Source organism: Triticum aestivum, chromosome 4A, assembly GCF_018294505.1.
Source record: "Triticum aestivum cultivar Chinese Spring chromosome 4A, IWGSC CS RefSeq v2.1, whole genome shotgun sequence".
NCBI classification, from domain to species: domain Eukaryota; kingdom Viridiplantae; phylum Streptophyta; class Magnoliopsida; order Poales; family Poaceae; genus Triticum; species Triticum aestivum.
The window spans coordinates 32,415,226-32,432,403 of NC_057803.1; the positions used below are offsets into that span (position 1 = coordinate 32,415,226).

The following is a 17,178-nucleotide window of genomic DNA, read 5'->3' on the forward strand; positions in this document are numbered from 1 at the left end:
TTGATTGGCTATGTTACCGCTTTGCTCAGCCCCTCTTATAGCGTTGCTAGTTGCAGGTGAAGATTGGAGGTGTTCCTTGTTGGAACATTTATTTACTTGTTGGGATATCATTATATTGCTATGTTATCTTAATGCATCTATATACTTGGTGAAGGGTGGAAGGCTCGGCCTCTCGCCCAGTGTTTTGTTCCACTCTTGCTGCCCTAGTTTCCGTCATATCGGTGTTATATTCCCGGAATTTTGCATTCCTTACGTGGTTGGGTTATAATGGGAACCCCTTGACAGTCCGCCTTGAATAAAACTCCTCCAGCAATGTCCAACCTTGGTTTTACCATTTGCCACCTAGCCCCTTTTTCCCTTGGGTTTCGCAGACTCAAGGGTCATCTTACTTCCCCCCCCCCCCCGGGCCAGTGCTCCTCTGAGTGTTGGTCCAACCTAGAGCACCGTGCGGGGCCGTCCCTCGGCAACTTGGGTTACGTTGGCTCCCGTACGCTTAGCTTATCCGGTGTGCCCTGAGAATGAGATATGTGCAGCTCCTATCGGGATTTGTCGGCACAGCGGGTGGTGTTGCTGGACTTGTTTTACCATTGTCGGAGTTGTCTTGTTGTACCGGGATGCCGAGCCTGATCGGAATGTCTCGGGTGGAGGTCTATTCCTTCGTTGACCGTGAGAGCTTGTCATGGGCTAAGTTGGGACTCCCCTACAGGGAATGAACTTTCGAAAGCCGTGCCCGCGGTTATGGGCAGATGGGAATTTGTTAATGTTCGGTTGTAGATAACTTGAATCTTAATTAATTAAAATGAATCAACTGAGTGTGTTACCGTGATGGCCTCTTCTCGGCGGAGTCCGGGAAGTGGACACGGTGTTGGAGTTATGCTTGCGCAGGTTGCTCTCTAGTTTCTCGCTCGTGCTTTGCCTCCTCTTCTCGCTCTCTTTTGCGAATAAGATAGCCACCATATATGCTAGTCGCTTGCTGCAGCTCCACATATATTTGCCTTACCCATTTTCCTATGAGCTTAAATAGTCTTGATCGCGAGGGTGCGAGATTGCTGAGTCCATGTGGCTCACAGATTACTATAACTCCAGATGCAGGTCCAGGTGATTCCGCTCCAGGTGACGAGTATGAGCTCAAGTGGGAGTTCGACGAGGACTCTCAGCGTTACTACGTTTCTTTTCCCGATGATCAGTAGTGGTGCCCAGTTGGGGGTGATTGGGACCGTGTCGCATGTTGGGTTTTTTCTTCTATTTTGGCGCCGTAGTCGGGCCATGAGTGTATGGATGATGTATGTTATTTATGTACTCTGATGTGACGTGGCGAGTGTAAGCCAACTATGCTCTCCCCTTTATTATTCATATTACATGGGATATTGTGAAGATTGCCTAACTTGCGACATATGCCTTCAATGCGATTATGTCTCTAAGTCGTGCCTCGACACGTGGAAGCTATAGTCGCATCGAGGGTGTTACATCTCCATCCTCTACTTCATTCGGCACACCATCTTCAGTTAGCTATATGCGCCGAAAGTCTCTCCCTAACTCCTTTAGTTATTCACCCGACTACGCCTATTGCTGGGCCACCTTATATTTTACTTGGACGCTATATGCACCGAAAGGCTCTCTGTGACTCCTCTGGTTTTTGCCCCATCCGCACCTAACGATGAGCCACCATATATTTTGCCTGAACAAAAGACAAGGATGACTATCGCGCTCCGCGGGAGTCACACCATACAAATATCCCAATGAGCCACATGAAAAGCAAAAACCGACAAGATCATAAAAAGATTGTCTCTTCTATGCTAGTCGATTCCAGTTGTACCCACCGCATTAACAGTTGTACCCACCGCTTTGGGTCGCCCAGGAAATGCAAACGCTCGCTTGCGCGGTCGCTCCCCACCACCCGCGATACGTTAGATCGGTTGACTGGGCCACCGGTTGTCCTTTGAATATGAGACCGTTGACCTTTCTTTCTAAAAAAGTTCATGAAATTTAAAAAATCACATTTTTAAAAAAAGATCACATTAGTATGGAAAAAGTTCCACGAATTTGGAAAAAAAGTTCATGGATCTGAAAAATATTCAAAAAATCCGGGAAAAGTTCATAATTTTGGAAAAAGTTCAAAAATATTGGAAAACTTCACGAATTTGAGAATAGTTCATGGGTTTGAAAAAGAAGTTCACGAATTATTGAATAGTTCATGAGTTTGAAAAAGTTTGCAAATCTGAAACACATTCACAAATTCGAAAAAAATGAAAATTAAGAAAAAAAATAAAAATAAAAATAAAACTAAAACTAAACAGAAAAAATAAACAGGAAAATACCACGACCTGAAAAAACAGAAAACGAAAAAAAGAAGGAAAAAACGCTCAAAAGGTCTAGAAGCTTCCCAATAACTAAAACGGATGCATAAGTCAGTTGATGTTGTTTTCTACATCTAAACACATCCCCTTTTATTCATTTTGATGACAAATATTTTCGGACGGAGGTAGTACTAATCATCAATAAGTTTTAATTAGCTGAAATTGTATTAGCGGGGATAGCTCAGTTGGGAGAGCGTCAGACTGAAGGTCGCGTGTTCGATCCACGCTCACCGCAAAATAATTTTTGGAATCCCTCGGCTCCAAGGCGTTTTTACTCTTCTGTATTTTTGAAGTGTATATTTAATTATTTATTTAAACAGCGGGGATAGCTCAGTTGGGAGAGCGTCAGACTGAAGATCTGAAGGTCGCGTGTTCGACCACGCTCACCGCACAAACATTTTTTCAATGCGTCGGCCCAGGTTTTTTTATTCCTTTGTAGTATTCCCAGGTATTTTTGTTTCATGCAGCCCAACCCAGAGCAGCAGCAACACGGTGTGGGCCTCCGCACCAAACTAGGCCTCGGCCCTTCAAACAAGATTTAACGGTTGGACCAAAGCCGATGAACGCCGAATGCAGACAGCGCTCAGAACACGCGACCTCAAAAAAGAAAACTGTGTTGTCTCAAAAAAAAAACTGTGGAGGCCTGCGGCGGCGCCGCGTGTAGAGCTCGTCCCCGTCCTTGTTGCCGGCGTGCCAATCTTTGATCAGATAATAAATAAACTGACGAATGTTGAATACTGCAGTATATGTGAGAACTGAGAAAAAAGATCACCCATTTTATTACAAGTGTTCTGTAGTGACTGCTACACTACACACCGCTGACGCGTTCTCTTGAAGGCAAAATACCGCATCCTGCAGGTAGGCCATCGTGCTTCTGTTTGTTGCGAAATGCGAATGATCCACATGATTAGAGGAGAACGGACTCCCATTCCTTGCTTGGAGGATTTGCAGGTGCTCTCATTTCAATAAATACGAGGGAATGTGTATATGCACCATATTCACATATCGAATATTTCAATTTTCTCCGGTATTTCGGAATCTCTAGAAACACTTTTGCTTTATTCATGGATATTCACACTTTACTCTTTGAACATGTGTCGGAACTAGAAACCAATGTGGTGGGTATTTCACAATTGGTCTGTGTTCCAAAATTTTAAAAGATGAGCCCTCAGACATATTGGCTATCAAAAACATGGATCGTGGATTCTAGAAAGAAAAAAAGATCAACACATCATAATTTCTCGTGTTCTAGTCTTCCAAATATTCAATGAAAACTTTTAGACTAATCTGACATAAGGTTCCAACAAGTCTGATTCAGAAATCTGAACCTCTAGAAAATCACATGACAACTTTCCTATTAACGCTTCTCTTGCTCTGATGCCCCTAGTCACTGCACTTCTGCTCCCTCCGTTCCGAATTATTTGTCGCAAGTATGGATGTATCTAAATGTATTTTAGTTTTAGATACATCCATTTTTGTGACGAGTAATTTGAAACGGAGAGAGTATTATCTTTGCCGAAACTGAAGGTTTTTTTTATACGGGACTAGCTACGGGGTAGTTGCCTGATTTTAGGATTTGGGTCAATCGATTTCTAACAAATCGACCGAACCAAAACATGCTTCGGTCAATTTCAGTGTTATAGCACAACTTAAGCCTTTTTCCGTACAAAACCAACAGAAGCCCACAACACTTCTTGGGCCAGCACAAAACAACAACCCGTTGATGAACAGGAAGAAAAAAAAAGTTTTCTAATTGGAAACGAAATAGTTAATGCACAAAATAATAAAAATTGCACACAATTTACACAAAATTGCGCATTTGTGCAAGAATACACATATAGGAGTGGAATTTAAGGAAAAAAATTCCTAGGCAGGAATGTATTAGTGGCATTCATATTTAAGAAGAAAGAAAATAAAATATTAAAACAAATTCCCACAATTTACACATAAAATGTTTTATTATAATATGCAAAAATAAGCACTTAATAGTGAAATTTATGCAAAAAAGATGTTTTCTTCCTTGCAGAATATTATGCAAGGGTAAGGTCGTCTAGAAATTCCCTTCCCCAGACCCACCTTGTGTGAGAGATTTCGGCACTATGTACGCCTAATGGATTAGTGACATCGGTATTACCCTTACAAAAGAAAACAAAATGGAAAGTAAAACAAAACAAGAAAATGGAATAAAATCTAATATTAAATAACAGAATTATTTTTTCTAAAAAAGTGTGAATTTGTGGCATTGGTATTACCCTTTTAGAAAAATAAAATAAAAACTAAAAGAAAATAAAATAGTGTAGTTTTTTAAGAAAGAATGAAATCCTTTAAGAAGATATAAAAAATAAAAACTTGCACACAACTTTGCACAGAAATTAATATTTCTGAAATATACAAATAATAAGCTTATGATAGTGCAATTTTCGCATTCTACTATAATTTACACACATATTATTTAGTATGTGCATTTATACTTACACACAAAAAAATATATTTTCTAAGAAGTAATGAATTAGTGGTATTTATATTACCATTTTAATGAGAAAGAAAGTGAAAACAATAAAATAAAATAATGATAAAATTTGCACAGTATGTACACAAAAAAATGCTTTTCTACAATATGCAAGAATAAGAATATAATAGTGAAATATCACAAAAAAGATGTTTACTAAGATGTAATGAAAATTAGTTAAATTGGTATTACCCTATAAGAAGAAAGAAAATGAAAAATGAAACAAACTAAAAATATTTAAATTTTCTAAATAAGAACGAATTAGTGGCATTGATATTACAATTTAAGAAGAAAGAAAATGAAAAAAATTCTAAAGGAAACAATGACTAAATTTGCACAAACTATACATAACAATTGTGGATTTTTGAAATATGCAAAAATAATCATATAAAAGTGATTTTTCTCAAAAAAACAATACCGAAGTACGGATAATTATTGGCATTGGTATTTACTCTTAAAATAGAATGGGAATGAACTAAAAACCAAAACAGATTCAAAATAATGAAGTTTCGTAATAAATAATGAATTAGTGGCGTTGGTAAATCCCTTTAAGAAGAAAGAAATGAAAAAATAACTTGCACACAATTTTGCAACGAAATTGCACTTTCTGTAATAGGCAAAGAATAATCATATAGTATTGAAATTTCGGCACATATTATATAGTATTTGTATGTATATATTTATGCTCACCTAACATCCTAAAAATACCCACAAAGAAAATAAAGACCAACTAGTAAATACAAGGGGAAAATGCATAAAATAGAAAAACAGAAAAAACAAAGCAGAAAGAGGAAGGCTATGTCACATTGGAATGGGTTTCGGGCCATTAAAGAATTTACTGACCCAAATATGTGGTCAGTAAAAAAACTGCCCAAAACAACACACAGACCAACCTAGAAAAAAGGTAGACAAATCTTAAAGAAGAAATCATTGGCCCAAAATTTACTGACCCAAAATTAATTTTTGATTGACTTAAATATAGTTAAAGTGTATTTACATACTCTTTGCACTATTTTTTTTGGCAACCTAGTTAATTGCATGTGCATTTTATTGGGACATATACATTCTTGTAGATTAATATCAACCATGTCTAATATATCATTTAGAATCCTCAAAGCATATTAGACAATAATGTCGACTTTTTATTACCGTTGAACACTCTTTCACCCACTATCGCCGCCCTCTCCGCCGTTGTCAATGGCGCATATGGCTTGCGACCCCCCACCCCCACACCTACTTGGAAGTCTCCAACAGGCGGGGTACTATCGAAGGAAGAAGATGCTCTTTGGGTGTCTTTTAAAAAAGTAAGATTTTGTTGGGTTGTCTAACCATAGCATGTTTACCGGCATCTCTCGATTTTCCTTATAATCTCTAGTGTAAGTACCATGTTTTACATTGTGTAGTTGTTGTATCATATGATATGATGATTCTTTCATTATTTATTTTTCTAAAGTGAAGCCAAAATATTTGTCTCATCAATCAATTAAGAAGAAGAGAAGTTCTCGGTTTATTTATGGAACTCAGGTGAAAACCATCACAACATTTTCGAACCATGTGGACTACTCCCAAATAATGGGTCCGCGAGACCACGAAGGCAGACTGAAGAACACACCCAATACAACACCACTACAACCTTCCAACACTTGGGGTCAGAACATTACCAGTAAAATCCATTGTCTTACTGTAACATGAGAAGAACACATCAACAAAAACAACTGACACGTTCGAGCCCATGCTTGCAACCTAGAACGCCGCAGCATGAAACCATCACATAAACCCGCTATAGTTCGCCTACATAGTTTTGATGTTCTGGGCGAGCGGCCACGGGGGTACGACGCTGGCGCACAAGGGGCTCGGGTGTTGCGGTTCTGGTGTTGAGTGGAGGCCCAAGTTGGCAATGAAGGGCGCCTCTGGCTATGGATGCGGCAGATCTGGTATTCGGAAACCGCGGTGGCGTGCGTCGGGCATGTAGGTGCATCTGAGGCTTGGCCACGGCTCAGAACCAGCTTGGCCACTGCTCGGAACCATGGTGGTTCTTGGCCTCGGGCGGCGCTCTTTGGTCTGCTGTCGGCATGGTACTCGGCAGGAAACAGTGGCTCGCGCTGCGTCCAGTGATTCTATGTTCGGACGACTGTGGATGGACCTGGCGCCTTGTGGTGGAGGTTGGCTGTTGGTGGTCTCCGCATGGTGCGATTGGTTGCAGCGGATCTCGATGCTTCTTCATCGATGGGCAGCTCAGATGGTGTGACAGTGATTGGTGGGCTTGTCGGCGCCGGTGCGGGATGATGTGCAACCGAGGTGGTGACGGAGATTGGGTGAGAACCCTGTCTCGGCCTTGTGTCGTGACCAACAATGGTGGCAGGCCGTAGTCGACCTTCTTGGAGGCATTGTTGCATTTCTTCCGCACCCCTCCTACACGGATCCGGCCATCACGGCCTCTCCAGGGAAAACCCTTGATCTTGTGTGATCGGACGATGGCGGCGCCTTGGTGTCGGTCTTCTCTCTTGGGGGCTTCGTTTCGGAGCTCGGCATCAGCAAGCGGGATAGGTGAATGACGGCGATTGTGGTATTCAGGCTTTTGTGGCAATGATGGTGATGGGAGTGATGTCGGCAACGCGACACTGGTTGAGGTAGTCGGCTCTTCTTCGGCGTGTTCGCGAAATTACATCGGTTTGTTTGATGCCGAGAAGTTGAAGCTGCGGTGGCGGAGCCTCTGTGGTATACGATGATTGGCTGTAGGAGATCTGTTCGGCGATCTTCTGCGGCGCCAGCCGTTCCTGGTTTTGTCCTTCATGGCTCCATCAGAGTCAGAGCTGCGCTATCTGGTCGCAGGTGGCTGAGTTTTGGCGCGGATCTTCATACATCTTCACATGGACTTTGCAGTGTGTGTTGGGTCGACGACCGCCTATGGTGAAGTCGGAGTCATTTGCTCAAGGTTTAGGTATGGCGACGACGCCTCTAGGGGAGGAGTGATGACGATGACGCTTGCCCGCTGTCTCGACGAGGTTCTAATTGAAGTGGTGTGCGTGGGGTTTCATGTGTGTGCCGCTCAGCAGTTGTGATGGTTTTCGCTCGGGTTTCCATAATCAATTGGGCAATCTGGTTTTCGCTCAATTTTCTCTAATTAACTGAGCAACTCTTTTCATCTTAATGAATGCATGATAACTTCCATTTCAAACAAAAACAAATTTGAGAAAGTAATCGACTGAACGATACACATGTGCATTATAAGTGAGTGTGATGCGTGCTTGATCATTTCAGATCGATATATAGCAAGGTCTGCTCTTCTTTTTTTTTCGAAACGGAGGCAAAAGAATTGCCTCGTCGATTAATTAAGAAGAAGAGAATTGCCCGGTTAATGTACGGAAAACCGGGCTAAAACCGATACAATCAGACCATAATTGGGTTACTCACCAATCATGACCCCACAAGCACTCGTGCAACCCGCCAAACCCTCCTAACACGCAATAACTCCTCACGCTTGTACACCACAATTTTGAACCCGACAAGAACATCCCAACAAAAGATAGTGGACCACGCCGAAACCACATATGACGACCCAAACCATGAGGATGAGCCGAGGGACCGAGAATCATCCATTAAGCAGCTGCGGGCGTGGCGCCACTCTTTTTGCCTTTGCACCTTGGTGGCTTCTCCTTCACTATACCAGACTGAGGGCAATCACTCGCCTTCTTGTATTTGCCCTTGTATGTCGTTCCCGTCAGGATGCAAGCAATCGCCCTTCCAGTTCCAGGGCTAACAGTCTCCACGCTAGCGAGCAAGTCACAAAGCTCTTTTGCAAGAGAGCATTGGAATTATCCGTCGGCGGGGGTGGAATGGGTGCAGAAGCCACATGTGAGTGCGCGACCGAGTTCACCTCACTCGACTCACATGTCAAGGTTGAATCATGTCCCTCACACGTGGTTGCTTGCGTGTCCACCATCATATGCTCCACTGATAGAGGTGAATCAGAGCTCGCACATAACACTTGAAGCTCGGGCATCACCTGCAGCACCGGAGGCACAACCACGGGAATGCTCCCGCCCTCAATGGTAGACATCACAGTGGGCAAGGCAGATGGTGATAATGAGTTGTCCATAACTCTAGGGGAGAAACAACCATAGAGCTCCCCAACTCTGTTCTCCACTGAGCCACCAACATCAACCTCGCTAGGAGGATGTGGCGCAGGAGCGGATTGCAACACAGCCGGCACAAGAGAGAGCTTTCCCAGAGCAGCCTCCGCTCGCTCCAGAAACCTCCCAACGCGCACCAGGAGTTCAGCCTGGGTAGCTAGAGTGGACTGGAGCAGCATATCAGATGGGGTTGCCGACTTAGCGTGAGCGGAAACGACCGATGCCCAGGACCTGCGGTGAAGCACCTTGGAGGGGAGCTGGGATACCATCGGACCATCACAAGGAGTTGGAGCTCGGTAATGCTCGGTGTCGAGGCGAGACCGTGGCGGCATGGGAAGGCATGCAAGTGAGCTGAATGGACGCCAAGCATTGCGACACCCACGCGCCCAGTGGTCGTTCTCCAAACAGCGGCAGCACCTCAAGGGATCTGTGCAATCAGCGGCTCGATGACCAGGAGCAAGGCATCTGCAACACCTACCAAAGAGCCAAGCCGGAATGGGACGAGGGGGTAATGCCGGAGTTGGCGACTCTAGACGGCGCCGGCCACGCCGAGGCAGCACATCTTGCCATCCTCCAGTTGCCTCCCTCTCGGGCATCACACACTGATCAGCATGCTGAGCTGCCGGGACAGAGCTTTTGGCAGCCGATGGCGTCAATGGGGCCAACTCCTCCTCTTCCTCATCGTCAACATTCTCGTCACTAAGGGAAGCCCAGGACACATGCCGCCCCATGCCTAAGTCGGTCGGGGACGGGTCGGCGGGCGCTGCTGGAGACGAAGCGGGAGCGGAGGGCTCTGTCGAAGCCGAAGATGTCGTCGCCTCCTCCCCGAGGAGCGTACGTGCCACCCTCCGCCCTTGGACGGTTGGGTCGGCGCGGCGGGAGGCCAGGACGGACGCGGCGAGAGCTGACGCGGGAGCTGGAGCGGGAGGCGGCGGGCAGCCGGCGCTCAGCACGGCAGGAGTGGCGGCCGCCGTCGGGACCGACGCGGATGCGGGCCGAGGTCGTGGGTCGGGGCGGCGAGAGGCGAGGGCGGTCGCGGGAACTGGAGCAGCGGGCGGCGAGGAGCCGGCGCTCGGCACGGCCGGAGTGGCCGCCGCCGTCGCGGCCGACGCAGGCGCGGGTCGAGATCGTGGATGAGCACCCATGGCGTCACCCCGCGAGGAGAAGCACGTAGGCTGCAAGAGGGCGTCGAGAGAATGCCGGATCTGGACCGGGCAGGTGCAGGGGAGGCCGGAGAAGAGAGATCAGGGCGGCGGCGCCGCCAGCGCAGGCGGGCTCGCGAAAGCCATGTGCGCTCGAACTTTATTTTTTACGGCGGGTTACCCTATTTATTTATGCAAGGTCTGCTCTGAAGTTCATACTCTGAACTAGCTAACTCTAGATGAAAATCAAATCGAAAAGAACCTCGCTACACGTACGACATTCTCTGTACGATTTCAATACAAACAAATTTTATCAGCCTTCCATCACATCACTTCCATGGGTCATGAGTCATGACTAATTTATTCACAACCCTAAACCCGGAAAAGGTATCTCGGTTGCACACTAAACCCTCTTTACATCCTCTGTCCACTAAACATTGAGAAAGCAAATTCGACAAGCTTGGATTAATAAATATCAAATTATGATGCAAATATAGCACTGAAGCATACAACACACACACACATAGAATTACTCCCTGTCCCACAAGGAGGACATGCTTGTGCCAGAGTCGAAATCGGAAACAACAAATCATCAAATATGATAGAAATATCCCCGCAAAAAATGGTAGAAATACAACCTTGAATACATTTGGTGATCCAACAAAGAGGACAGAAGCGCACACCAACCGACCATATAGCAAGGACACTCTGCTCATTGTTTCACCAAAAATACTTTCTCAACCAAAATAACCCCTTTATTGATTCTTACTAATTAAAGCATTAAAGATTAAAATGGTAGAAATAAAAGAGGACTGACCTTATAACTTGTAATAGGGGAACCGACATCTGAGATTGACTAATTGCAGTTGGTTTCAAGGCTTTGCATCACCGTATCCAGATCCACCACCTTTGCTGCCACCGCTCCCGCCATTCTGACCATTGCCTTGGCCGCCACCATTACCATTGGCATTCGCTTCCCAAGAACTGATCTGATAGCTTGTGCCGGAACTAGTACCAGAGCCAGAGCCAACACCGGTCCCATTGCTGTTGGATCTTGGGTTACCTCTGGCTTGTCCGCCGCTGCCACCTCCGCCATTGCCGCCTGCCGCAACGTATCCATGATAAAGATAACTCTTCTCGGTAGATCCTGAGCTTTTACCGGATCCACGGCAATATCCACTTCCACTGTTTGGTCCACCATCACCGCCGGCTCCACCACCTCCAACGACTGCATGTGGACCCTCTGTCGGGGCCTTTCTCGACGGACCCGGTGCTACTCCATGAACTCCCACCTCCGCTATTCACGAACACGCCATCCTTCGCCTCTCCCTCACCACTTCCCTCGGCATTGGCCTTTGCTGGACCCGCGCTCGTCAAGCCAATGCTTAGGAGAACTACGAGGAGGCTAAGCGTTGCTAATCTAGTCCTATCCATGGTGACTAACTGAGCTTCCGTAGTGAGTTATGGTGAGATGAATGCATCCTCAGGGTAATTTATAAGGCTTTTTATTTGTACAAGAAACGAGACTTGGGGACTCTCCGTCCTTCTTTAGGTGTCTCTAGTTTATTTGACAAGAGATCTTGATCCATTCAATGCAAGAATCTTGATTAACTAGCTATCTCCTGGTTCCTTCCAAGGCCTTTCCCCGTGACATGCAATATGGTGGCTAAATTTTTCACCTACAAAGAAACGAGACTTGGATCCTTTCTTGCCCTCTTTAGCTAGGCCTTCTTAGTTTGTTTGACGTGAGACCTTCGTCCATGGAAGAATCTTGATTAATTAGGTGCCTCCTAGTTTCATTCGAGGCCTTTCTTGGGATCTACAAATAGCTAGAAGACTTTGATAATGAGACACTGGATGCCTTCTACTTAACTCTTAACAACATGCAGCATCTTAAGGTGTCTTCGTGTCATCGATGTACAAGAAACGGAGGAAAAGAATGAGTGTGGCTACAACTCAGTTGAGTGACATCGACGTAATTGTGTGCTACGAGCGACATAGTTAGATACTAAAAACGTCGACGACAAATGTTGCAAGCAGTTTTGCAAGCAAAAACACGGACGTTGCAACCGGTGTGACTACATGCTACAACTATCAATGGCGGATGTTGCGACCGGTGAGACCTAATACGTCTCTAATGTATTTATAATTTTTGATTGTTCCATGTTGTTATATTATCAATCTCGAATGTCTTATAATTATTTTATAGTCATTTTATATCATTTTTTGGTACTAACCTATTGACATAGTGCCAAGTGCCAGTTGTTGTTTTTTGCATGTTTTTTATATCGTAGAACATCAATACCAAACGGAGTCCAAATGCCACGAAACTTTACGGAGATTTTTTATGGACCAGAAGACACCTAATGGGCCAAGGCAGCGTCTGGGGGTGCTTCGAGGAGAGCACAATCCAACAGGGTGCGCCAGGAGGCCCAAGCGTGCCCTTGTGGGTTGTGCCCACCTCGGGTGCCCCCCGGACCGCCTCTTTGCTCTATAAATATCCCAATATTTCAGAAACCCTAGGGGAGTCGACGAAAATCAATTCCAGCCGCCGCAGAGTCCATAACCACCAGATCCAATCTAGACACCATCACAGATGGGGTTCACCACCTCCATTGGTGCCTCTCCGATGATGCGTGAGTAGTTCTTTCTAGACCTTCGGGTCCGTAGTTAGTAGCTAGATGGCTTCCTCTCTCTCGTTTGATTCTCAATACAATGGTCTCTTGGAGATCCATATGATGTAACTCTTTTTGCGGTGTGTTTGTTGGGATCCGATGAACTTTGAGTTTATGATCGGATCTATCTTTTCATATCCATGAAAGTATTTGAGTTTATTTGATCTCTTTTATGCATGATTGCTTATAGCCTCGTATTTCTTCTCCGATATTTTGGTTTTGTTTGGCCAACTTGACCTATTTATCTTGCAATGGGAAGAGGTGCTTTGTAGTGGGTTCGATCTTACGGTGCTTGATCCCAGTAACAGAAGGGAACCGACATGTATGTATCGTTGCTACCAAGGATAAAACGATGGGGTCATCTCTACATAGATAGATCTTGTCTACATCATGTCATCATTCTTATTGCATTACTCCGTTTCTCCATGAACTTAATACACTAGATGCATGCTGGATAGCGGTCGATGTGTGGAGTAATAGTAGTAGATGCAGGCAGGAGTCGGTCTACTAATCTTAGACGTGATGCCTATGTAATGATCGTTGCCTGGATATCGTCATGAGTATTTGAAGTTTTATCAATTGCCCAACAGTAATTTGTTTTCCCACCATTTTCTATTTTTCTCAAGAGAAGCCACTAGTGAAACCTACGGCCCACGGGTCTCTTTCTCATATTATTTGCCTTTGCGATCTATTTTCCTTTGTTTTTATTTTCGGATCTACTAAACCAAAAAATACAAAAATACCTTGCTGCAATTTATTTTATTTGGCGTTCTATCTATCAATATTTACAACTCTCTCACGTCCGTTTGCCCATCTTGGGCCCTGCTACTCGAAAGGGATTGACAACCCCTTTTACACGTCGGGTTGCGAGTAGTTGTTATTTGTGTGCAGGTGTTGTTTACGTTTTGTTGCTTGGTTCTCCTACTGGTTCGATAACATTGGTTTCACATCTGAAGGAAATACGTACTGCCGCTGGGCTGCATCATCCCTTCCTTTTTGGGGAAATACTGACGTAGCTTCAAGCGACATCAAGACCACGTGCTACGAACAAGGAAGGAAGATGTTGTGAATGGTGAGAGGACATGCTACAACCAGCAATGACAGATGTTGCAACAAGTATGACAACATATTGCAAACGATGGGACAAAATGCTCAGTCCAGCACAAATTTGCATGCAAAAGATTCAACGGTTGAGCAGTCGGCTGAGACTTGGTTAATTCTTAGTCGGCTGTTTTAGCAAACCCGGAAATAAATAGTTATTGTCCATGAACCGGTAATTTGCTTGGCACTATAGCATGCTTGTGCATGGGTATTCAAATGGAGTTCTAACTTTCTAAAAATGTGTGCTACTATAGATACGCTCATTGCAAACAGGGCTAGCCAATGTCCTTCACAAACAGCTTATTGCTTATGTGAGGATCGCATCCTAAACTGAGTGTCAACTCTGTGTGATGTTGGGTCACGATGTACACAACTTTTTCGGAAGCTCCGTTGCGACGGGGGTCCAATCCTTCATGACATTGGCAAAACGATCGTGTGTGTTGCACCACATCGCCTACAATTGATTAGCTTCAAATCATGCGCTTTGTGCCCCTACATTGCACATGTTTTTTCCGCTTTAACTATGTATGATGTAGGTCACATTTTGTGTGCCAATGCAATGGCAGAAACATTCATACATACGGCAATGATTTATAGCCATTTGTGCATATATATCAACAATATGTAAAATTAACAGAGAACAACATCATAAAAAGGTAGCACCAAGTACCCCTAGCGGCGTTCCCTAGATGACACCAGGGGCCAACCCTAGCGCCCCATAGCCAACACCGACATGACTCCTACCTCTGTTATTGTTGCCATCTTGTACCGTGGTGGCGGCCGACCCTACTACTGGGCGGTGGGGGGGGGGTCTTTTCAATGGTGGTGTCGTGTGGGGCGACGGCGGCCCGGAATATGGAAGTCGAGGTAGCGTGATGTGGTTGTCTCCCCTTGCGGCAAATGACGTATGGGTGGCTACCTAGCCAGCAATAGCAACAGTTGCAGTCAGGGCATGGCAGCGGTGCTTGGCCATATACGATCAGGTCATTGACGGCTCCACTATGGGCGCCATCGGTGGTGGTATAGATTTGCCTTTCATGCTCTAATTACGATAATGGTGGCCATTGGGCCTGGCTAGGTCTCTCTCCGATGAGGTGGTAGTTAGCGTGGTGTGCTACGCCTTCAGTGTTGGTCCTTGTGGTGACCACTTTGGCTTGTGGCAGCAGCCTCGCTGCCAATTGCGTGCCACCAAAACATCTTCGAGAGGGTTCCTCTCTCCAGATCCGATGGTTGACTTCGACAATGAGATGCAAACTATGGACGATGGCTTCAATCGACTGGATGGTTGCAGCGGTGGCAGTCGCACCTTGCATGTAGTTGTTGGGATCGCAGAGAAATGGTGGCGACAAACACATGAGTTACTGTTGGGGAACGCATTATTTCAAAAAAATTCCTACGATCACGCAAGATCTATCTAGGGATGCATAGCAACGAGAGGGGAAAGTGTGTCTACGTACCCTCGTAGACCAAAAGCGGAAGCGTTAAGTAACGCGGTTGATGTAGTTGAATGTCTTCGCGATCCAATCGATCAAGTACCGAACGCACGACACCTCCGCGATCTGCACACGTTCATCTCGGTGATGTCCCTCGAACTCTAGATCCATCTGAGGCCGAGGGAGAGTTTCGTCAGCACGACGGCGTGTTGACGGTGATGATGAAGTGACGCAGGGCTTCGCCTAAGCACTACGACAATATGACCGAGGTGGAAATCTATGGAGGGGGGCACCGCACACGGCTAAGAGATCAACTTATGTGTCTATGGGGTGCCCCCTCCCCCGTAAATAAAGGAGTGGAGGAGGGAAGGGCTGGACTCCTATGGTGCGCCCCAAGGGGGGATTCCTACTCCTAGTAGGAGTAGGTTTCCCCCTTCCCTAGTTGGAGAAGGAGAAGAAGGAAGAGGGAGAGGGAGAGAAGGAAAGGGGGCCGGCCCCCTCCCAATTCGGATTGGGCTTGGGGGGCGGGCGCCTCCCACTTGGCTGCCTCCTCCTCTCTCCCACCATGGCCCATTAAGGCCCATTAACTCCCTGGGGGGTTCCGGTAACCCCTCGGTACTTCAGAAAATGCCCGAACCTATCCGAAACCTTTCCGGTGTCCAAACATAGCCTTCCAATATATCAATCTTTATGTCTCAACCATTTCAAGACTCCTCGTCATGTCCGTGATCACATCTGGGACTCTAAACTATCTTCGGTACATCAAATCACATAACTCATAATACATATCATCATCGAACGTTAAGCGTGCGGACCCTACGGGTTCGAGAACTATGTAGACATGACCGAGACTAATCTCCGGCCAATAAACAATAGCGGAACCTGGATGCTCATATTGTTTCCTACATATACTACGAAGATCTTTATCGGTCAAACCGCATAACAACATACGTTTGTTCCCTTTGTCATCGGCATGTTACTTGCCCGAGATTCGATCGTCGGTATCATCATACCTAGTTCAATCTCGTTACCAGCAAGTCTCTTTACTCTTTCCGTAATGCAACATCATACAACTAACTCATTAGTCACATTGCTTCCAAGGCTTATAGTGATGTGCATTACCGAGAGAGCCCAGAGATACCTCTCCGACAATCGGAGTGACAAATCCTAATCTCGATCTATGCCAACTCAACAAACACCGTCGGAGACACCTGTAGAGCATCTTTATAATCACGCAGTTACGTTGTGACGTTTGATAGCACACTAAGTGTTCCTCCGGTATTCGGGAGTTGCATAATCTCATAGTCATAGGAACATGTATAAGTTATGGAGAAAGTAATAGCAATAAACTAAACGATCATAGTGCTAAGCTAACGGATGGGTCAAGTCAATCACATCATTATCTAATGATGTGATCCCGTTCATCAAATGACAACTCATGTCTATGGTTAGGAAACTTAAGCATCTTTGATTAACGAGCTAGTCAATGTAGAGGCATACTAGTGACACTCTGTTTGTCTATGTATTCAGACATGTACTAAGTTTCCGGTTAATACAATTCTAGCATGAATAATAAACATTTATCATGATATAAGGAAATATAAATAACAACTTTATTATTGCCTCTAGGGCATATTTCCTTCAGTGTCCCACTTGCACTAGAGTCAATAACCTAGATTGCATTGTAATGATTCTAACACCCATGGAGTCTTGGTGCTGATCATGTTTTGCTCGCGAGAGAGGCTTAGTCAACGGGTCTGCAACATTCAGATTCGTATGTATCTTGCAAATCTCTATGTCTCCCTCCTTGACTTGATCGCGGATGGAA

At 45.2% G+C, this 17,178-nt stretch overlaps 1 non-coding gene across 1 annotated transcript; it reads left to right on the top strand.

Moving 5' to 3' along the window:
- Window positions 1-2,676: 2,676 nt before the first annotated feature.
- Window positions 2,677-2,748, top strand: TRNAF-GAA (transfer RNA phenylalanine (anticodon GAA)). The gene has a single exon. It is a non-coding gene; the product is annotated as a tRNA-Phe (tRNA).
- Window positions 2,749-17,178: the final 14,430 nt, after the last annotated feature.